The 22,875-nt window shown below is 44.6% G+C and overlaps 1 long non-coding RNA gene across 2 annotated transcripts; it reads right to left on the bottom strand.

Annotated features, from left to right (window-relative positions):
- Positions 1-702: 702 nt before the first annotated feature.
- On the bottom strand, positions 703-21,278 carry LOC139355946 (uncharacterized). 2 transcript variants are annotated; one of them, XR_011607293.1, is made up of 7 exons: positions 21,028-21,278; positions 20,282-20,416; positions 18,885-19,482; positions 17,176-17,311; positions 14,302-14,794; positions 13,110-13,841; positions 703-1,938 (listed from the first exon to the last, which is right to left on the bottom strand). It is a non-coding gene; the product is annotated as an uncharacterized lncRNA (long non-coding RNA). The 2 variants fall into 2 exon arrangements; XR_011607292.1 differs by having other exon boundaries at positions 17,176-19,482.
- Positions 21,279-22,875: the final 1,597 nt, after the last annotated feature.

Genomic DNA, 22,875 nt, shown 5'->3' with positions numbered 1-22,875 from the left:
GAGACTCTGTCTCAAAAAAAAAAAAAAAAAAAAAATTGTTTTTAAACAAGCAAAAAAAAAATAGGATACTCAGAGTAAGAGTTCTTTAAGCATTGTTTTTAAAAACATGAGAAGAGTGCATTTTCTTAAGTTTTCTGATACATTTTATAACACATCTTTAACTTCTCATGACAGTGTTTTAATTCCATCTTCTTCACTCTATCTTCCCCACTGTTAACCCTTGGAAACCAATGAGAAATGTTCTCCACATGAACCAAATTTGACCCTTTGAAATAGCAACCACAGCACTGGGGCTTGAGGAATGAGGTCACCAGTTGGGGGGATGAATTTCGTTCTCATTAGGGCCCAGAAGGGATTCAATTAAAAAGGCAGACCCTGGCCAGAGAGCGGAGGCTACTGTGCAAGCTCATCTTCCGCAGAGTCCTATCCTGGCTTCCCTGCTGCTACTCCTCATAGCAGCTCAGCAGGAAACAACGGCAAATTCAAATTCCTATAAAATGAGGGAAGTGTAGAAGAAATTCTGTTTGCAAGGGTGGGGCAGGTAGAGAGTTTTTCTTTCCCACTCCTGGGCCTGAAGGGAAGTGAGAGGAAGGACAGAGATGTGCGCAGCTCAGTGATGCTGTAGTAGGGCATTCTCACCTGCTACAAAAAGTATCTGAGACCAGGTAATTTGTTTAAAAAAAGAGGTTTAATTTGCTCACAGTTATGCAGGCTGTGCAAGAAGCATAGTGCTGACATCTGCTTGGCTTCTGGGGAGGCCTCAGGAAAGTTACAATCATGATAGAAGGTGAAGGGGGAACAGGCACCTTACATGACACAAGCAGAACAAGAGAGAGAGGAGGGAGGTGCCCCACAATTTCAAACAACCAGATCTCACAAGAACTCACTATCGCGAGGACAGCACCGTTCATGAGAAATGCACCCCCGTGATCCAATCACCTCCCACGAGGCTCCACCTCCAACACTGAAGGTTACAATTCCACATGAGGTTTGGGCGTGGACACAGACCTGAACCACATCAGATGCCACCCACAGGGAGCATGGGAGGAGGCAGGACAAGCTTCTTCATCTCATTCTTGCTCCCCCTTTAATTAGCTCCCTATTGCTCCTCCAAGAATTTACCAAAATAGTTAACGGCTTAAAACAACACAAATGTCTGCGTTAGCGGCAGGACAAATGTTTCCATTATATTACCAGCCTATAGAGAGAGAAGCTACTTGAAATCAACAAGAATTACATCCAAAGTTTGTCTTGACTCCTGGAGGATGGCTTCCTTCACTCTCCAGGTTTAGGAAAACAACAGAAACAATTCCATGTCAAATAAAAAGTGAAGCAACCTCCTTCCTAAGGTGAAAAGCTAAAAAGAAAAGAGAATGATATCGTTTGCCACTTAAAACATGTTCCAATGGTCTGTGATGTATTTTTCAAACTCTCTTGAAGTTCTGAAGGTCAGAAGTCCAAAATGAGTCTTATGGGGCTAAAATTAGGATGTCACTGGAGCTGTTTCCTCCCGAAGAACACAGAGAAGAATCTGCACCTTGCTGCTTCCAGCTTCTAGAGGTGGCCAGGCCCTCTGGACTCATGGCTGAATCACCCAGTCTCTGCCTCAATCACCACATCTCCTTCTCTGGCTTTGATCCTCCTGCCTCTCTCTGATAAGGCCACTGGTGATGACACTGGATCAATCTGGACCATCCAAGACAATCACCCCATCTCAAGACTCTTAGCCTGATCACCTTTGCAAAGTCTTGTGTGCCTATAAGGTCATTATTTGTAGGTTCTAAGGATTAGGACATGGGTACCGTGGGTGTGGGCACTGTTGAGCCTACCCTTCTCTGATCTCCTGCAGGTACTTCCTATCACCTGAACCCAATCAAGGTGAGAGGACAAAGGCAACTCTTGATGCAGTCAACAGAGGTCAGTCTTCCAGGGCACAACCTGCAGTGAAGAAGTGGGAGACATGGCTCCATAAGGCACACAGAGGTCACCAGCATGTCTTCTATACCCCAGTGTCTTCAAACCTGTGCAGACTCAGTATCAGTTAAAGGCAAGCTCCCTCATCATCTTATATGGTTTGGCTGTGTCCCCACCCAAATCTCATCTTGAACTGTAGTTCCCATAATCCCCATGTGTTGCAGGAGGGACCTGGTGTGAGGTAATTGAATCACGGGGGCAGTTATCTCCATGCTGTTCTCATGATAGTGAATGAGTTCTCACGAGTTCTGATGGATTTATAAGGGGCTTATCCCTTATAAATTGCTGACTTGTTTACTGTGTTTTCCCACTACAAAATAAGATCCCCAAACTTGGGGCTGCATTGCGTTCACAGCTGTGTTTCCAGTGCCTGGAACACAGTAGGTGCTTGATAGACAAGACTGGATTTCTAAACGGCTGCTTCTTCCCACTAGACAGTATCCCCATTTTACTCGGCACTTCTCCTTGTTTCTGTCACATAAAGAAGGATGTGCCTGGTTCCCCTTCCGCCATGATTGTAAGTTTCCTGAGGCCTCCCCGGCCATGTGTCAATGAAACCTCTTTCCTTTATAAATTACCCAGTCTTGGTATGTCTTTATTAGCAATGTGAGAATAGACTAACACACCATGCCCTCAGACTCTTGACCCATCAGGAGTCGACATCCTCAAATCATAAAGTGTGAAAGAAAGGACGCTCTGTATTTTGCAATGTAGACCCCATCAAGTGGTTTTCAATTCATTTCTGCTTCAGAGGAAAGAGCAACAAAATTATTTTTCACATCCATTTCAAACATTTGAAATGCTACATTAATTATAGTTTTTACAGAAATCTCTTGTCATCTTCAGAATCATTACTTTCCTAAAGGTAACATATGTACTCAGTTGAAGTCAGCTAAATTTTTGTTGACAGCTTGCAACTCTTCTTGTAAATGAGTGTTACGGTTTACGTTGAAGTTGACTATTTGATGTTTAGTACTATATTGTGCATTATCCCTAAATTAAAAAATAAATGCATGGTTCAATGTGCATTCATTAAAATATTAGCACAGAACTAGTGATGAGAATAGAAAGCTGAATTGAAAAATTCAAAATTATATGTTCATTGATATGGCCTGTGCAGGCTGCCATAGCAAGATACCACAGACTGGGTGGCTTAGGAAACAGAAACTTACTTTCTCATAGTCCTAGAGGCTGCAAGTCCAAGATCTAAGTACCACCAGGGTTTCCAGTGAGGCCCCTGTATGAGTCTGTTCTCACGCCGCTAATAAAGACATATCCAAGACTGGGTAATGTATAAAGGAAAGAGGTTTAATTGACTCACAGTTCCACATGGCTAAGGAGGCCTCACAATCATGGTGGAAGGCAAAGGAAGAGGAGTAGTCACATGTTACATGGTAGCAGGCAAGAGAGCATGTGCAAGGAAACTGCCCTCCATAAAACCACCAGATCTCATGAGACCCACTCACTGTCATGAGAACAGCAGTATCGGGGTAACCACCCCCATGATTCAACTACCTCCCACTAGGTCCCACCCCCACACGTGGGGACCACAGGAACCACAACCCAAGATGAGATTTGGGTGGGTACAAAGCAAAACCACATCAGTCCCTCTCCTTGGCTTGCAGACAGCTGCCTTCTCTGTGTCCTCAAGTGGTCTTTCCTGTGTGCTGATATGGAGAGAGGGAGAGAGTGATATCTGTTTATTTTCTTATAAGGACATCAGTCCTATCTGATTAGGGCCCCACGCCCATGACCCCATTAGCTCAAATTACCTCCTTAAAGGTTCTGCCTCCAAATACAATCACATTGGGGATTAGGCCTACAACATGTACATTTTGGGGGGACACAATTCAGCCTGTAACAATTGTGAGCAGGACTTGCATGGGAGCATAGAATTTGAAATTGCATGTGTTGGGACAGTTCATCCAAAAGTGTGATTTCTTCCACACAATTGAAAAAGAAAGGAAGAAAGATTTTTAAAAAAAATTCAATAACAATTATTTGAAAATTGGACTTTAATGGACCGATGTTCCATGTGCTCCTGCTTCCCAGTGAATTGAAAGTTGTGAGATTTTTCTAAAGAGCAGCATAAAGCCATCAAAGCCCTTGCATCATTTTCAAAGAAAGTGTAGTCATCTCCCTGATAAACCAGGTTTATTTTTCAGGAAGAAAAAGTGCAAAATAATGTTCTCCATCCAAAACTAGTTTTTCGTCTAAAAAAGGCAGAGAAGAAACCAAAATCTAAATACATTTACAAGATTTAAAAGATACTGTCTAGTGGGAAGAAGCAGCCGTTTAGAAATCCAGTCTTGTCTATCAAGCACTTACTGTGTTCCAGGCACTGGAAACACAGCTGTGGACGCAATGCAGCCCCAAGTTTGGGGATCTTATTTTCTAGTGGGAAAACACAGTAAACAAGTCAGCAAAGTCAATACTGATTGCAATAAATGCTGGGGAGAAACTAAACAGGGTGATGGGAGTGAGAGTGACCAAGGGGCACCACTTTAGAACCAGCCTCTCTGGAGAGGCGACATTTGAGGACAGATCTGAAGATGCAAAAGAGCCAGCCATGCAACGAGAACTAAGGGGAGATGAGTGCAAACACACAGGGGCGAGCAGGTCCCAGGACGGCTGGTCCAGAAAGGCCAGTGTGGCTGGAGACCTGAGGCGAGGGCCGATCCGGGAAGAGCTTTTCTTTTCTCACTGGAACAAATGTGATGACATATTACGGAGCATCTTTAGAAATCACATTCCAACACTATAATTGAACATGGAAAAAGAATACTTTTTAGACCCAAATGCAGCTCAGACATGAATTAGGGATTCACTCCCTGCAACCTTGAAAGCTCAAACATTCAGCGTGCCTCTGAGTGCAACAGACGCTCGTCGATTTAGTGTCTCAGTGCCTGAACATTTTCTTGAGTAAGAAAATGCTCTATAATTTCCAGGGCCATATTTGATAAAATATCCAAAACTGTATTACAGAGCCACCAAACAATTTCTGTCATTCCTGACAACCTAGAATTGAGAGTAAAGATTTTTTCATTCGATGAAAAAGAGACTGGACACTTGTAGAATCTCACCTAGCACTCAGACTTTGCACCTGTGAGCCTGACAACAGATACTGCAGGGAGAAACTGCAATCATGATCACCTTTTCAATAATAACTTCTTTAAAATAATAAGAAGAAATAAAAATAACTTGTTCAAAATGTTATTTTGTTACTTTAAAATGGTGCTGATTCTTTCTTGTGAACTTACAGACCTGATAGTTTGGGAAGCACCATTCTAAATCTAAGCATGATTTTCAATTAATTAGAAAATACCCTCTTTATTTTTTCCTGTCTCATATATGCTAATTGGAGTATCTTCAAGTTATGAGAAATTATATGTTTCATGTCACATCTTTATCACTTGTCAAAGATCAAACAGCGTTAATAAGGTGAATGACGCCACATTTTTGTAAGGAAACTGATACACTCTATGGTGTCTTAGATGTGTTTGGTCCAAAAATAAAAGGTCAGAGAAAAAAGAAAAGGCCCTTGAAGAAGAGATTTGATGAGTGTTGAATACAGGTAACACCTTTCAAACCAAACACTTTCACACTTGCAAAAAGTTTCGAAAGACAGACAGTAGCTACTTGTGCTAACATAAAGAGTAGCACCTTTCTGATGAAACATAAACAGAGATAGAGGGATAAGAAGAGGACCATGGCTGTTTGCTTACAAATAAAACTAAAGTTGAGACAGTCAAAGTATAAAGGGCACATTTGTTTTAAGGACTCAGGGGTGTCCCAGAGAACCCAGTGGAAGAGATTCAGCCATGACACAGGAATGCATGGGAACCAGCAGCAGCAGGACTGCTATGTACAGTTGTGGAGACTGTGCACTGCACAAGTGTACCTGGCCAAGAAAGCAACTGGAGCAGAGAAAGTCACCAGGGAATGACTAAAAACCCACCTACAATCCTTTCTCCAAACCATGCACTCCTGCACTCGGCTACATTCACTTAAGTGAGTGAATCTCACAGGGAGCAATTTTGCCTTCCAGGAGGCACTTGGCAATACCTGAACACATTTTTGATTGTCACAACTTGACATACATGCTACTGGCACCTAGTGAGTAGTGGCCAGGAATGTGACTACAAACATTCTACACAGGACAGGCCTCCAAAGCAGAATTATCTGGCCTAAATGTCCATAGTGCTAAGGTGGAGAATCTCCAACTTAAAGATAACATGTTCTAATTCATATCAAGATGCAGCCCAGTGGAAAAGGCTTGGACACACAGGGATGTAGCTCTCCAGTGGGAAAAAAACTTGTTCTGATTCACACAAAGAGCCTTATGGGAACCAGGAACTCTAAATCCACTGTCTGGTATCTCAGCCGTTTCTCCTCTGTTTCTCTCTCTCCCCCTTTCTCTCTCTCCCCCTCTCCCTCCCTTTCTCTCCCTTACCCTCTCCTCTCTTTTTATTTCCCTCTCCCACTTCTTGTCTCTGTCTCTCTCTCTGTCTCATTCTCTTTCCCTTTCTCTGTGTCTGCCCTCACTGACATATCCAGAAACAGGCAGAAGTTCATCCCTGATTTGAGAAGACGGAGCCATATTGTACACATGACTCTAGTGCCCCTTTCCTCTCTTCCCACTGTGGGAGGTAGAACAGGCTTGAGAGGTCACTTGAGCTGAGCAAAGGAGCCAATATGTACCCACTGGAACACCCTTCATTCCTCATCCTTCCACTTAAAGGAAAAGTTGCTGATCCCCAGTTACACGTTGAGCACTCTGCTGGGGAAGGAGAATTAGAACATGATCCCCACCCTCTAGATATGGGAACCTTTGAAAGGATGCTGACATGTAGCCAAATACAGACACATCATAGGGTCCCTGTGATGCTCTTTGTCATAGTCTGAGCAGAGAATAAGAAGCAGAGAGAAAAGAGAAAAAGAACAAGTGAGAACTGTTTGTTGATAAACAGAATAAGCTCCAGAAGGAGACATAACTGATCATTTCCACTGAAAAGATACACATAGTAATATTGAGTGGGTGCAATATCATTTTTCATCTTGTTATGTTTGGAACATAAAACTGGATTAAACTCAGAATCAAGTGTCATAGGACAAAAAGCAATGTACACATCAAGTTCTTATCTGTATATTGCCACATCTTTGAAATTCTAAAGAAAAATATACTGAGAAAAGTCTAAGCAGGAAACATCACAGTCTAAGACAAATCAAGTGTGCACAATTATGATTAATTTCAGTTACAATAAAGAGAAAGCACTCAGAGGTACCTAGGCATTGCCATTTGTTTATCATCTGTTTCAAAGAAAAGTTTGGCTTTATGTTCATATATGAATGCAAATTATCCATATTTAATAATAGATGTTTACTCCATGTGGACATATTATAGAATGTCAGGAGTGTTCTGAATGCTGCCTATTCATCGCATTTCCTTATACACGATCACCTAATAGCAGCATTGGGAATGACAAGTATGAAGCCTGGGGGGGAAAAAAAAAAACAAAAAACATCAGCCCATACTCGGCCATCCGGTGCTCCAGACTGGGTTTCCAGAAAGCCCACTCCGAGCCTACTGATGTGTAGGGTGTTTATTAAGGAGAGGAAGAGAAGAAAGGAAGCAGAAGTGGGTAGAGCAGAAGTTGAACTGGAAGACAGGCCTCAAACAGCCTTGTTAACCACTGGGGGCTCAGCCCTTGGATGGGCCCTGCAGAGCCGTCCAGAGTGGGGCTGGAAGCTGGGGGCTCACACTCCCGCATCCATCAGCCCAGGGCCATCTGAGAGGGCAGAACTGGGAGACAGGTGGCTTTCTTCAGCTGCAGTGATCTCTGAAGGGGCTGAGAGCAGGAGACTGTGCACGGCTGCCCCCAAAACTGAGGCAAGGAGGCCTTGACTGAAGGGATCATTGCAGCGTCCAACACACCTGCCACACCTGACAATGTACCAGCATGCAAACTCGACACCTTTAAAGGATTGAAATCACTGACTGTTATAGTGACGGTGCTTTCATATCTATGTCTTTGTTCATTCAACCAGCATTTATGAAGTATTGACTATTGCTGGGTACTGTGTTAGGCACAGTTGTCCATGAGGGAGACTGATTCGGTGGCTATCTTGTCTATACCATCTTATCGTTTTAGTTCTGGCCACTATCCCAGAAAACTTTAGTGGCTTAAACAACAAACAGTTACTTCTCAAGATTCAGAAGACTGGGAAGTCCTAGATCAGGGTGCTGGCAGATCTGGTATCTGGCTCCTAGACGGCCACCTTCCCACTGTATCCTAATGTGGCAGAGGGAGAAGCATGATCTCCTAGCTCCTCTTGTAAGGGCACTAATCCCACTCATGAGAGCTGCACCCTCCTGACCTATTCACCTCCCAAAGGTCCCACCTCTTACTACCTCTCCATTGAGGGTTAGAATTTTAACAGATGAAGCTGGGGGGGAGGACGCAAACATTCAGTCCATAACCTCCACCCACCTGACCCATACCCAAAGAAATGCCAGGGCTCTGTGCTTAAAATACTCCAGTAGTGTGGTTAATATTAGAGCTTAATCAAGATCAAAATATCCAGCTATACAATTGAAAACTAAATAAGAATCAGAAGAGGAAGTGACGGGGAAAAATGAATGAAAAAAGTTACTCCTTTACAGGAAAAGACAGTAGAGTGAGGTGAATTGAATGAACAAGGCCTTTGCCCCCTGTCATATCTGGGTCCAAATTTCAGCTTGTCCACATACAAGCAATGTAACCTATACTTCTCTTGAGTTTTTCATTGTGAAATGAATGCCTGCATTATGTGATTTTTGGCAGGATTACATAAGATCTGTGCAGAGGAGGGAGACTGGGTCCTGAGCAGTCATGGGACCACAGTGACCACAGCATCTTCCTCGTATTCATCACCAGCTTCTCCAGCACGATTACCAAAGCACCACTGCCATAGGCCAGGCAGCAGATGCCCTCCTGCAGCTGACATGCTGATGGCAAGTCCGTGTGAGTTACAGCAGGGTTTAGTGACACTGATTATCAAGGTCCCACAACTATGTTTCTGCTCCATAAAAGACCCTTCTCACTTCCAACATAACCTGAAATGTACTATTATCAAAAATGACAGGCTGGGCACAGTGCCTCACACCTGTAATCCCAGCACTTTGGGAGGCCAAGGTGGGTGGATCACCTGAGCTCAGGAGTTCGAGATCAGCCTGATCAACATGGTGAAACCCCATCTCTACTAAAAATACAAAAATTAGCCGGGTGTGGTGGCGGGCGCCTGTAATGCCACCTACTTGGGAGGCAGAGGCAGGAGAATCGTTTGAACCAGGTAGGCAGAGGTTGCAGTGAGCCAAGAGTGCCATCGCACTCCAGCCTGTGTGAAAAGAATGAAACTCCCTCTCAAAACAAGACGACTTGCAGCAGAAGCCACATCCACCACTGAATCATGAGCAGAAAACCAAGGCAGCAGGGTGAAGTACAGCAGCCCTTAAAGAACAACCCACTGCAGAAACACGTCATACACGGACAGAATCGAGGCGTCCTGGATAAGAAGCATCTAGCACTGTGGCCTTACAGAGTGTGTTCAAAGCAAGTGAACCCTCCTTTGAAATCGATTGAGGAAAAACACTTGCTTAAAATCCCAACGTTGAGATATCGCAACTGCTTGGAAGTTTCTGCCAACTCTATTAAAGTGCCTTGAAAACAAGAAGCAGAAGGAGCACAGAGCAGTACAGAAACCAGAAATAAGCCCAGCAGGTTTCAACGAGGAAGGCAGTGCTGTTCCGGGTAGACACCCTTAGTCAAGACCATTGATGTGGAGACGCTGAAGGCGGAGGGAGATACCAGCTTCGCGGCGCGTGGTCATCAGGCTGGTGTGTGGGAGAATGTGTATGTGATTGTTACTCTAATTCACTTCCCACAGCACAGTTGCAGTCATTTACTTATATTCCTTATCTCTATGAATATCTAAATTCTTTAAAACCCTCCAGAGCGTTCCAGGGTGAAGTCTAAGCCAAGGACTATGGTCGTGTGTCGTGTGTATTCGTGGTGAGAAGCCGGATAAGAAGCTCGCTCGTACCCACTACAGGGATGCTGCCTTGTTTTCAACGCTGTTAAAATATGATGTCCCATTTGTCTTCCCAATCGCCACATGGGGAGGCCTCATCATCCCTTCCTACAAGAAGACAAGGTAGTGGGTAGGTGGAGCAGCAGCTAAGAGTCCCCATCTGTGCCGAGCCAGGGTGGCCTCCACCGCTGCCTGGCTCAAAGCCTATTCCCTCCTGATTTTCCCCACCTCTTTGGCTGTGATTTCCCGCTAAGAAAATTTATTCCATTAAAAGTTCTGGTTCATTCAGTGAACCTCTTTATGTGGCCCCTGAGAAGCAGAGACTGATCATCTCTCCCATGCCAGCAGACTTCCTATTCCCTGCCTGTCACTGCCAAGAGGATGCTCTAAGAATGAGACCCCATGAACTCTTTTTTTTTTTTTTTTTCTGAGAGGGAGTCTCACTCTGTCTCCCAGGCTGGGGTGCAGTGACACGATCTCAGCTCACTGCAACCTCTGCCTCCCAGGTTCAAGCGATTCTCCTGCCTCAGCTTCCCGAGTAGCTGGGATTATAGGTACCCACCATCATGCCCAGCTAATTTTTGTATTTTTAGTAGAGATTGGGTTTCCCTATGTTGGCCAGGCTGGTCTTGAACTCCTGACCTAGAGTGATCTGCCTGCCTCAGCCTCCCAAAGTGCTGGGATTACAGGCCTGAGCTACTGCGCCCAGCCCCCATTAACTCTTCAAGCCAAAATCCTGGGTCTTAGACAGAATCAGGGGCTTTGCAGGACAAAGCCTAGTTATCCATATGATAAATGATGTTCCAGCCACAAACAACACATGATTTGCTTTTCTGTGCACAAACCAAAATCTTTGCTTAAACACTGTGTATTAGTTTGTTCTCATCCTACTATGAAGAAATAGCAAGACTGGGTAATTTATAAAGAAAAGAGGGCTGGATGTGGTGGCTCACGCCTGTAATCCCAGCACTTTGAGAGGCCGAGGCGGGTGGATCACTTGAGGTCAGGAGTTTGAGACCAGTCTGGCCAACATGGTGAAACCCTAGTCTCTACTAAAAGTACAAAAAGTTAGCAGGGCATGGTGGCAGGTGCCTATAATCCCAGCTGCTTGGGAGGCTGAGGCAGGAGAATCGCTTGAACCTGGGATGCAGAAGTTGTCGTCAGCCAAGATTGCACCATCGTACTCTGGCCTGGGAAACAACAGCAAAACTCTGTCTCAAAAAAGAAAAAAAAAAAAAAAAAGGAGGTTTAATTGACACAGTTCTGCATGGCTGGGGAGACCGCGGGAAATCATGGCAGAAGACATGTCTTCACACGGCAGCAAGAGAGAGAATGGGTGCCAAGCGAAGCGGGAGGCCCCAAAAACCATCAGATCTTGTGAGAACTCACTCACTATCACAAGAACAGAATGGAGGAAACCACCCTTATGATTCAATTATTTCTACCTGGTCTGCTTTTGACACTTGGGGATTATTACAATTCAAGGTGAGATTTGGGTGGGGATACAAAGCCAAATCATATCACACAGATTGCTCCCTGCGCTGATTTCCAAGTTCCTATCTCAGAAAGGAAATAGTGACTTCTACAAAAGACTTAGAGAAACACCTAGGAGAATTCAACTGTTAAAAGCACAAATTGGGACTCAAAAGAATTTAACAGTTTCACACCCTACCATAGCTATAGAGGTAAACGTTAATAACGTGAAGAAATTAGGTGTGGGTATGACATTTTGGCGTCATGGTGTGCAGCACAAACCACCCTTTAAAAGGGACATAACTCCAGATCCAGATTTGTTTCAAGTATTGCTCTGCCGTGGAGGAACTGAGTGTTAACGTAAAATTTCCATTACAAAAGTCCAGGTTTCACTGTGGTTCAAATCCTAGACTTTGAAGACACACAGCTCATTAGGCATTTCAATCATGCCCAACAGCTCCTTGCATTGAACTCTTCTCAGTACATCAATTTTTTTCTCTAATTATATTGATTTTAGCAAATTGCAGTGTCCGTCTGAGCTGATTTTCAAATATGACAGCAAAAGCTTTCAATGAAAGAGAAAAACAAACGCATTGTACAGCACTGAGCTGCATTATCCCCTCAAACTTCACAGAAGAAACACACGCATTTGAAGGAAAGTAAAAACCGCCTGATGAAATGATGGCATTCTGAAAAATAAACAGCCACTTCAATTCCAGGCAATCATGGTTATATCTCTTAAGTGATCATTATTTTTCTTGCCTGAAAACTAAACTAGGTGCAAATCAAAGACTGAATCCATATTTACAATTTCAACTTTTTTCTTTTTTTTTGAGATGTAGTCTCACTCTGTCGCCCAGGCTGGAGTGCAGTGGCACCATCTTGGCTCTCTGCAACCTCCGCCTCCTGGGTTCAAGCAATTCTCCTGCCTCAGCCTCCCAAGTAGTTGGGATTACAGGCATGTACCACCACTCCCGGCTATTTTTTGTATTTTTAGTAGAGACAGGGTTTCACCATGTTGGCCAGGCTGATCTCAAACTCCAGACGTCAAACGATCCACCCAGCTCGGCCTCCCAAAGTGATGGGATTACAGGTGACCCACCGTGCCCAGACTACAATTTCAACTTTATGCCTCAGAGAGTGTTCAGGAGACAAATCGTAAACAGTAAGTGAAGTTTTAAAATCAAACTATTGAGGGCTTTCACTGGCCATAGAGATGAGCAGCCTATGCTCTTTCCTGAAAATCCCGCTTCCCTTTCTCAAAGCAGAGCGCGTTTCCATCTGTGCCGTGCTGCCTGTCCTGAAGGCCGCATGTGCTCCCAGCACTTTGCTCTAGATGAACTGGAACTCTCTCTCCAGCCAAGACTTCACTCTTGAGTGGCAGATTCTGCAGTCAGCATCCCACAGCCACCCCCATGTCATTTGTTCATGCACTCATTTATTCATTCATTTAAAAATATTTAACAAATATTGACTATCAAGTATTTGCCTGGCCCTGTGCTGGGAGCTTGATGACAGAGTGAACAGAATAAACATAGCCCCTGACCTGGGGCACACACGTTTCCTCCCTGACCCATTTTCATCCATGATACCTGCATTCTCTGGGTCACACCGAGGACACATCGGGCCTGCACGTTGGCCTCCTCCCTTCCCCAGCAGCTGCCTCCACTGTGGGACCCCAGTGGCCTTTCACCAGGTGAACGCATCAGCTTCCTTGCGGCTTTCCCATTTCTCGTCTTCTTCCGCTGAACTCATGTCAGACTGAGTGTTGTAAAATGAGGAAATTATCACAGGTAAGCTGGGGTTGCACATGTCCTGGCTTTCCCATTGACTGCCACTTGCACAGGATTCCAGGGACCTCTGTGACTCACCTCCTCCATGTTGGGTGAAAGTGGGTCATTTTATACCTGGTGGGAGGGGCCACAAACACTCCAACAGTCCCCTGAATAAGCCTTGTTTGTCCAGCTCAGGACAGCCGAGGCAGGCCCTCCACTGCAGCGGATGGTCACACCTGCAGCTAGACAGTCACCTTGCTCCTGCGCCTGCATCTGCCCACAATGAAGGCAGCGTGACATGGGAGCCAGGCACAATGCCTCGCAGTCCCCGAAATCCACTCTCTAAGTCCATGATGAGTCTGTTTGCCTGGCCCCCACGTATCATCACAGCCGGGCTGGCTTCCGAGAGGATTTACAGAGTCGTCCGTGACCCCGTGAGTGACAGGTCTCTGAGACATCCAGCAGGGCGTGGCCTCCTCTCACTTGTTCCACAAAATGAAATCCGGCTTTCTTGGGGAGTAAGGAAGTGCAGCAACTTTCCAGTCCCATCTGAGGAGTTAAAATCAAACCTCAAAAGAAAAGTTTCTGCTCGGGCAAGGTGGCTCACACCTGTAGTCCCAGCACTTTGGGAGGCCAAGGAGGGGGGATTGCTTGAGATCAGGAGTTCAAGACTAGCCTGACCAACATGGCGAAACCCCATCTCTACTGAAAATACAAAAATTAGCTGGGCTTGGTGGCACACACCTGTAATCCCAGCTACTTGGGAGACTGAGGCAGGAGAATCACTTGAAGCCAGGAGGTGGAGGTTGCAGTGAGCTGAGACCATGCCATTGGACTCCAGCCTGGGTGACAAAGAAAAGAAAAGAAAAGAAAAGAAAAAAGAAAAGAAAAGAAAAGAAAAGAAAAGAAGAAAAGAAAAGAAAAGAAAGTAAAAGAAAAGAGAAAAGAAAAGAAAAGAGAAGAGTGACGGGAGCGGGGGGAGGGGGAGAGAGTTTCTGAGTAAACTTACAAGATCACTCTCCCTGTCTCATGAGGAGTTCATCCCATATCATATGCACAATTCTGATTCTTCATCTCGTTAAGCTCCTGAGGGTTTCAACAAGTGCTTGAGTCTGTAATGGTCACACCAGGATCAGCACCCATTAATCCTGGTTCTAGGCTCAGGTAAAAAGCCGAGGATGTTATACCTGAGAACTAACCAAGCGCTTCGGATCAGACATGAAAACTCTCCATTTATTTTCTCACCCCCCAGTTCTGCTTGGACTAGGTGTGGAGATGCTTCCTCTCAGAGGACAGTGGGCTGAGTATCAGTCAGGATGGGCTAAGTTCATTCAGTAACAAACAATCCCAAACTCTCAGTGGGCTCAGACAACAAGTTTTGTGTGTTGCTCCGACCACATCTCCATCTTGGGTAGGAATAGGGACCGAAAGGGCTTATCTTTCCTGATCCTTGCTTCTAGACCCAGGCTGATGGAGTCCACGCTTTCTGGAAAATCACGTTTCTGAGTCAGAGGAAAGAGAATAGGAGGAGGTTTACTAATAAGCTTCTTCTAAAAGCAAACTCACATTTGATTGGTTGAACCCAGTCCCATGCCCACCACTCTACTTCAAAGGTAGGCGAGGAGAGAATTCTACAAAGAGCCAGGGAGGATCGTAATATACAATAGTCATTACCATAACCACCACAGACTTCCACTGAGCGCCAGTCTCCACTCAGTACTGACCCTGGACCCCCAGTAGCCTGGGTCCACCTGTCTAACCAAACACACGGCTCTTTTAGGTCTCTTCCACTCATCTGAGCAGGACTTGGCTACCCAGAAATGTCACCTAACATCCGCAGCTTCCCCCCATCATCTGTGACTACCTACTGTGTCCATGAGATTGTCCAGTCTATAGACTGCCGCTCAGAGAAGGTAGGTTAGTAACTAAGATCCCAGACCATGGAAGGAGAGCCCCTGAATCTGAATCCTACTTTACCACTTACCAGCTTGCAGACTTAACCTGCAGGCCTCAGCCTTCTCCACTAGGAAGTAGTGTTTGTAATATACCTACATGATTGTGCTGCTATTGCACTGTTTTAAGGGATAAATAAATAAATAGGCCTATACTGAGACCAGCCAGGCTCACAGTAAGCACTATATTCTTATTAAAATTATATTATATATATTATTATTATTTATTACCAGGTTAGTCCATAATGTTGTTTATTGGCTTTTATTAAATTAAGCCCCAGAAGCTTGTTCTTTATAACCCATACTTAAGCAGTAGACAGAAAGGTAATCACTTCCTGTCTAGTTCTCTTGAAAATTAGATACAAACCTAGGATAAAATACAAATATTTTAGCATCTACTATATGCCAACCATGTGGCTTCATTAGAAAGCTCTCTGGAGAAGCTTTATTCTATAGAAATGTGCACCTATTTCCATGGTGCATTTAAAAGCTTCTAACCTTCAATTACATAAAGTAGGATAAATTCAGACAATGTAACAGTCCTACTCGATTCCATTCAAACCTAATGTGTAGAGGCAGATCCAAAGTACAGGGGGCAGAATTTCAGGATAAATCGAGAATTGCATTAACAAAATATTCCTTCATTCTAAAGATTATGTAGGCCAACCAAATGTGTATTTTTGTGCAAGAATTTGTTTGGATTATGTCCAATAATTCTACAGTGATGAATTTCTAAATAAGTTTACATTACCAATCTCATCTCACATCTTCCTAATAATCACAAAGCCCATCAATATCTTCTACTCTGCAGAGCTTCACTCCAAACTCCAGCAGAAACATCGGTCAAAGATACGGTATACCTGACCTTCTTAAAGGAGGAAGACAGTGGAAGGCAGTGCGAATGTGAGAGGTGTTTCTTCCTCAGAGTAAGAAGCCATCGGAGTGATGGTTCCCCACAGCAGAGCTGTTGAATCATCCACACTTGGAAAAGACACCAATACATAAGGTGGGCAGGATGGCCACAGAAACCCCACAGAGCAGGGATTGGGAGTCACAGTCTGAGCTGAAGAAGGGGTAGAAGGCCTGTCTTACTGTTGCTTGCACAATGATCTTCACCCAATATTGAGAAAGCGTCCATTGTTCATATTAAAAATGGGGAAGTGGGTTGATAGAGACCGCACCTCCCACCCCAAGCACACTCCATCGGCTGCTGGAGGGATGGGAGCTTCGTAAAGCTTTGGAAGCCCAGGCAGAGCCTGGGAAACAGACCCATCCCACTCAGCAACTTCAATCACGTTTCAAACCTACAGAAAATGAGCAAAAATATAACCATAATATTGCATTGTGTTCCATTTGCTTTATCAGTGTCTCTCTCTATTTTTCCCACACCATTCAAGAGTAAGTTGGAGACTTCAAGACACTCTAACCCTGAATATTTCCATGTATTTTCTCAGAACAGGGACACTGTCTTATATAACCATGACACAACCATCAAAGTCAGGAAACTGTACATTAATATAAAACTATGACAGGGATCCCCATAGGTTCCTGGTAGAGCTTGAGTCTGGCTCAGGAACCGTGTCCTGCATAAATGCCTATTTGTCTTTGAGGCTGTGCTCCACACACCTAGACCACTGAGAACCAAAGGAGTGCTCCAAGGTGGAATATAGATCAAAACCATGTCTCATTTTCCTTTATTCTTATTAATTTGACACAGAAATCCCATAGCCCACTATCTTTCCACCATTTTCTAAGGTGGCCAGATATTTCCACCATAGAAATGGAGGCTTTTCTAAGGTTTGGTCTCTAGATAACCCCTTGCGTAGACTCTCACCTGGGGTTTCTTAGCCTCTTACATTTTCTGGACTATGGGGCCTGTCCCTACATCCCACACTCACGTGCACACCACACATGCACACTCACTCACTCACATGCCTCGTTTCCTTGTGTTCTTTTGTTGACAAGTTTTCTTCTCCCTCTCCTAAAACAATTCCCAAATTTCAGGCAGGGACGTGTCTCCTGATGGTCCCACTTCAGGAGCCCAGCATCCCGGTGAACTGATACCAGCTGATGGAGAAGGAAAAGGCCAAGGAGCCAGTTGAGAAAGACCTGACGTCTTCTCCCTCCTGTAGGAGCCACAGACACTCACCACCAGGTTCCTCCTCCCTTCTCAGGAACCCTGCACTTAGGCGCTCACTGAATCCCATTCTTCTCATGACCCTGAAGAAAACTGCCCAGCAACTCTCTCATCCCACTCTTGACATAATTTTTTCTCTCCCCCAGATTATTCCTATTGGTCTATAATAGTGTTGAGGTTTTCTCCCATCTTGGAAAGTAGACAAAACAAAACTCATAACCTTTATCCCCTCCAGCTACAACCTCCTCTCTTTCTCCTTCACAACAGAACTCCTGAAAAAGAATCATCTGCTCCCTCTGTTTTAAATCTTTCCTGGTCATTCTTAAACCCCTTTCCATCAGCATTTCTCTCCCACCACCTCCCTGAGTCTCTCACCATGGTGCTCAATGACCCATTGCTGCCTAAACTCAGCAGTGGCTTGTCAGTTTTCTCCTGCGTGGCCCCCTCAGTAGCTTGGACACAGCTGTTCCTCCTTGAAATATCTCTCCTTCTGACCTCAGCTTACGGACAAGACCCTGCCCTGCTTCTCCTCCAGAGAGCCACCTCCATGTCCAAGCTGACTTCTCCTCACCACCCCAACCTGTTTTGCTAGCTTGCTTTCTGATGCAGATCACTACCTCTGCCCTATTCTCTCTAGACCCCATCCCTTCTCACTGATGATTCCTGATGTCTCCCCTGAACTCACACCTGGTTGTTGCTGTTGTTGTTTTGAAATAGAGTCTCATTCTGTCACCCAGGCTGGAGTGCAGTGACAGCCGCAGCTCACCACAACCTCCACCTCCTGGACTCAAGTGATTCTCCTGCCTCAGCCTCTGGAGTAGCTGAGTTTACAGGCACCCACCACCACACCTGGCTAACTTTTGTATTTTTAGGAGAGATGGGGTTTTGCCATGTTGGGCAGGGTGGCCTCGAACTCCTGACTTCAGGTGACCTGCCCACCTCAGCCTCTCAAAGTGCTGGGATTGCAGGCATGAGCCACCATGCCCAGATGAACTCACGCCCCTTTATCCAACCAACTGCATGGCCTCTCTCATGGGATATCTGACTGTCATCTCAAACCTAACCTGCCCAAAGCTGAAATGCTATTCCTTTATTGTCCCTGCCAAGCATGCTTCTCTCATAGTCTTTCCTATGCTGTTAATGACAATTCCATTCACGAGAATTGCTCAAATGAAAACAAACAAACAAAATAAAATCCAGATCCATCTTCAACTTTCTTCATTCTCTCCCACCCACTGACCATCTATTAGGAAATCCTGCTGGCTCCAGCCTCAAAGCACCTCCAGAGTCTGCAGACCATCCCCTCATCACCCTCCCCTTGCACCACCACATACACACTTGTGCCAGTCCCGCCCTGCTCTACCTGGGCCCTGACACTCTGACCCTGGCTCAGCAGACACCACGATGGCGTCCAAATGTCAGCTTGTCACTCCTCAGCTCAGAATCCTCCCTGGACTTCCACTGTCACCCAGAATTAAAGCCAAAACCCAAACAAAATCCTACCAGGTCCTTCCTAATCTGCAGCCACCACCTGACCTCCTCCTGGCCTGTCTCATCTCCTCTCCATGAGGCTGGTGCAGGGAGGGATGAAGGCTCTCCCCAGCCCCCGTGCTCCCATTCCGTGCTCTCTGTGCAGTGTGACCCCACCTGGCCCCCCTCAGACTAAGAGCACTGTGCCAAGTCACCACCATCTGTCACTCAAAGCACTGTGACAAGTCACCACCATCTGTCACTCAAAGCAAAGTGAAGGATATGAGCTGCAGGGGCTGGGCTTGCATGTGAGTGTGTATTAACTGAAACTTCCTCCTCAATATCCCACATTTCTTCTGCCTCCTAATCTTCCAGAAAATAAAAAATAACTACAGGGAATGTGACTATATGAACCCCTTTTGTTGGTCAAGTCCAGAAAACCTGTCACAGAAAACACAGAAAAGATAATTAAACACAATTGCGTATTCAAAGTTTCACGAGTTAAAATGAATCAGGGGTCAGGTGCAGTGTCTCATGTCTGTAATCCCAGCAGGTTGAGAGGCCAAGGCAGGTGGATCACTTGAGCCTAGGAGTTGGAGATCAGCCTGGACAGCATGATGAAACTTCATCTCTACAAAAAAAAATAATAATAATAACCAGGCATGGTGGCACGTGTCTGTGGTCCCAGCTACTCAGGAGGCCGAGGCAGGAGGATCGCTTGAGTCCTGGAGATGGAGGCTGCAGTGAGCTGTGATCGTGCCACTGCACTCTAGCCTGAGTGACAGAGTGAGACCCTATCTCAAAAACTACAAATAATAAAAATAAAATGAGTCAGAGAGAACACTAGGCTGGGAAGGGAATATTCCTTGATTTCATTATGGAGATAGCCTTCCCCATGTCTCAGGACACCTCTTTCAGGACAGTAGCACATGTGGCTACTGTCACATTTATTTGATTGCCTTCTAAAGGTCAAACATGTATTATTACATGGAGGATGTAGGGCCATCCTCACTAATAATATGTTCCCAGTCAAAATAATACACATGCATTGCCAGCACCAGCAAAATTAAGTAGAACCCACCCCGTTGGGAGGACGTTATCACACTTGTGTTGGCTTCAGAGAGCTGTCTCTAACGTTACATCAGTTAAATGTATGTTTATGAATAAGTCATGAACTTGACTTGGGAATCCAGAAGCATCCTCACAACCCTGCGAACAAAGGGAAATCAAATTGTTTGTCTTCCTGTCCGTGGCAGCTTCACAGATACAGTCTGAGTTTTTAATCTTCAGCGGACTCCCTTGACCCCAATTTCCCCTACCAATTATAAAATCACATCATGCATACCCTTGAAAAGGATACCCCCTTTCAAAGAGGCCAATTTGTGCCAAGAAGGGAAGTTGACCAGAGACTGGGAGAGGGCCATAATTACCTCTTACAAAACACTGCGGGAATCCTCTCATCATGCCCAAAGGGGAAGATGTAGTGACTGCTCAAAGCCCACACACCTGTGAGCATGGACCATCAGTTAGCAAGGACTTCTCGTATGATTTGAAAATGAGCATTGCTGTAGGAGCACAAAATATGATTCGTTTATTATGTTTCCTATGATTAAAAGACACTGAGGTGAAAGTATTCATCACCCAAGAACATATGTAGTCAAATAGGGGGTAAAGACCTGGTGCGGCAGCTCACACCTGTAATCCCAGCACTTTGGGAGGCCGAGGCTGGCAGATCACTTGAGGTCAGGAGTTTGAGGCCAGCCTGGCCAACATGGTGAAACCCTGTATCTACTAAAAATACAAAAATTAGCTGGGTGGGGGGGTACACACCTGTAATCCCAGCTACTTGGGCAGCTGAGGCAGGAGACTCGCTTGAACCCAGGAGGCAAAGGTTGCAGTGAGCTGAGATCGCACCACCACACTCCAGCCTGGGCGACAGAGTGAGACCTTGTCTCAAAAATAAATAAATAAAAATAAACAACCAAATAGGGGATAAAGCCAAATAGAAAATGCTGGGAGGGAAATAAGCTTCACTTAGTCCCTGATGCTGAGGCACTTAATTAACTGCATTCTTTAAAGAAATAAGAAAATAATAAAAATGAGAAAGATGCCAGGAAATCCTCAAAGTGATTCTTGTAGCAATTGGTGCAATATATTAAAATGGTCCTTTTCTTACCTGTTACTTTGTCGGTGAAAGATGTCTATGATTGGGCAACCAATTGACTCAATATCACAGCATGCTTCTTATACCTTCTTATATTCTTATTCTTATATTCTTATACCTGGAGGAGGGATACTTGATCAATCGCTCTTAATATATTCCATGTTGATTTTGGGGGAAAAAAATCATTGATATGATTTACTCCACAAGTAGACCCTGCTGTTCCTCATATATAAACCCAACAAAAATTTTAACTGTCTTTCAATAATATATATAAAACCTATGTTAATCATTATAACTGCAGCAGGAGTCAAAATCCCCGGAGCATGGAAGGGTCAGGAAGTTGAAGCAATTGTAAGAATCAGGCTGAGTGAAAGCAAAGGAATTTGCAGGGACAATGGTAGACAGAAGAGGGCATTCCTCATCTAAAGGAATTCAAATACAGACTTTAAAAAAGAAAGAAAACTACTGTAAATGAAAGACGATTGTACCTCTATGGATGGATTCAACCTACCAGCAAACAAATTGTAACTTCTCAGCCAGACTCACTTAAAAGGTAAATTTTTATCCAAAAAGCATAGTGTTTGTGTGTGAACAAATATTTCAGCATATGTGGAAAGACAATGTGTCCCATTTCTGGATGATGAATAATATGGTAATTGTAAGCATACGTAATATAACATTTATTGTTTAGTTTTTAAAAAGTTCTGCACATATATCCCAGAACTTAAAGTAAAATCTTTTTAAAAAGCTGAATATTAGCATTTTAAAAAACAGGAAAAATCTTCACTAATAAAATTTTACGCAATGTCTGAATTATGTGTCTACTACCATTTTATTTGCAAAAGGAAGCTGTTAAGGTTTTTTTTTAATCCAAAACAGTGGAATTATTAAGAATACATAATATTAATAGAAACAAACTAATACATTAGAAAAGTCTTATTCAAATGAAATAATTTGGCATGTTGAGCAAGCAGAACCCATGATATTAAAAAGCACTATTTTATTCTTGACTCCCGCTACCTTGTTGATCTTTATTCACATGCGGTAATTTTGCCCCTGTCCTGAGGAAAACTTCTGCAGGTCCAGTAGCTTTTCTGCTCAGTCCGTCTAGGTCACTGGAAAGATCCTTGCTCTTGTTGAATCTAAACGCAGCTCATTCATTAGAATGAACTCATTCTCATTTCTTAGAATGTCAGGTCCAAGATTTTAATGTTACCCCAAGGGAAAGGGGCCCTAATCCTCCTTCTCATCCTCTCTCTGTCCATTCCTCCACCCGCTGGCCAGCAGCACTGCTCCCATCAAGGCTGAAGCTGGGGAGGAGGGAGAGCCTCTAACTGAAGGTTTCATATCCTCTGAGCCTGGGGATAGCAGAGCTCATATCCTAGGTGGGTCTGGAAGATTATAGCTGCCTGTATTAGTCCATTTACACGCTGTTATAAAGAACTGCCTGAGGCCGGGTGCGGTGGCTCAAGTCTGTAATCCCAGCACTTTGGGAGGCCGAGACGGGTAGATCACGAGGTCAGGAGATCGAGACCATCCTGGCGAACACAGTGAAACCCCGTCTCTACTAAAAAATACAAAAAACTAGCCGGGTGAGGTGGCGGGCGCCTGTGGTCCCAGCTGCTCAGGAGGCTGAGGCAGGAGAATGGCGTAAACCCGGGAGGCGGAGCTTGCAGTGAGCTGAGATCGGGCCACTGCACTCCAGCCTGGGCAACAGAGCGAGACTCCGTCTCAAAAAAAAAAAAAAAGAACTACCTGAGATGGGATAATTAATAAAGGAAAGAGGTTTAATTGACTCACAGTTCCCCATGACTAGGGAGACCTCAGGAAACTTACAATCATGGTGGAAGGTGAAGGGGA

Source organism: Macaca nemestrina, chromosome 8 (genome assembly GCF_043159975.1).
Source record: "Macaca nemestrina isolate mMacNem1 chromosome 8, mMacNem.hap1, whole genome shotgun sequence".
Classification (NCBI taxonomy): domain Eukaryota; kingdom Metazoa; phylum Chordata; class Mammalia; order Primates; family Cercopithecidae; genus Macaca; species Macaca nemestrina.
This window is presented reverse-complemented; position numbering and strand designations above follow the sequence as displayed.